This window comes from Dromiciops gliroides, chromosome 6, assembly GCF_019393635.1.
Source record: "Dromiciops gliroides isolate mDroGli1 chromosome 6, mDroGli1.pri, whole genome shotgun sequence".
Classification (NCBI taxonomy): domain Eukaryota; kingdom Metazoa; phylum Chordata; class Mammalia; order Microbiotheria; family Microbiotheriidae; genus Dromiciops; species Dromiciops gliroides.
This window is the reverse complement of record NC_057866.1, coordinates 14,034,331-14,035,364: the sequence shown is the minus strand read 5'-3', so window position 1 is coordinate 14,035,364 and position 1,034 is coordinate 14,034,331.

Sequence of the window (1,034 nt, the reverse complement as noted above, 5' to 3'; positions counted from 1 at the left end):
TGCACTGTACAGCTTTCTAAATCCCCCTTCCTGCCTGGCTTCCTCCTCCCTCCCACCCATTCCCCAGCAGCAAAGAGCCAGAAAGCCAAATTGTTCTCAGTTACTTTCATTTCTCCTGAAATCACCCCGCCCCACCAGATGTCCAATGAGCAAGAGTCCCTGGAATCCCAGCACCTGGATTCAGGCTCTGCTTCTGGTGCTCGCTAGCTGTGCAACCTTAGGTCCTTTCTTGGGGTCTCAGTGTCCCTATCTGAAAAATGATGGCTTGGGACCAGATCATCTCTAATGTCCCTTCTAAACCCTGACTACTTAATGCCAGGTCCTAGGAGGGGAGAGAGGAAATCAGGGAGCTGGGGGTTTCTGCGACTTTCATTCTGTGGAAGAGTGTGGTGTAATGGAAAAAAAAATTGCTCCAAAATCAGAGCAAAGAGAGCTAGGCTCCTGCCCTGGTGTCAGAGTATTGTGATTTTGAGCAAATCACTTCCTGTCTCTGATTCTTCAATTTCCTCCCTTGTGAAATCAGTTGCGGGAGGGGGTAAGCAGGGAAGGGGAAGTTGTGCCCTCCAGCTCTGATATCCTAGGGCCTGGAAGATGAGTCAGAAGACCTGGGTCTTGCGTCTTCGATCTAGCACATTTAAAAGCCTCAGTTTCCTCCCCTGTAAACAAAAAGGCGAGGAGCAATTACTACCACAGGGAGTTGTTGTGAGCATCAAATGTGTTAATATGCATAAAGTGGTATGTGAGGATGACGTCTGCCAATAACAAAGAGCAAGGCTCTGTCCACAAGCCAAAGAATCTCAGAATCAGAGCATTGCCGAGGACTTCAGTGACCATCTCATCCAAAATATACACCAAAGGAATCTTTACTATAACACATGTGACAAGTGGTTGGCTATCCAGGAAGACCTCCAATTTATCTTTTACAGATGAGGAAACTGAGGCAAACAGGATGAACAAAATGGATGGATGGATGGCAAACTGAGGCAAACAGGATTAAGTGATTTGCCCAGGGTCACTTAGCTAGTAAGTGCCTA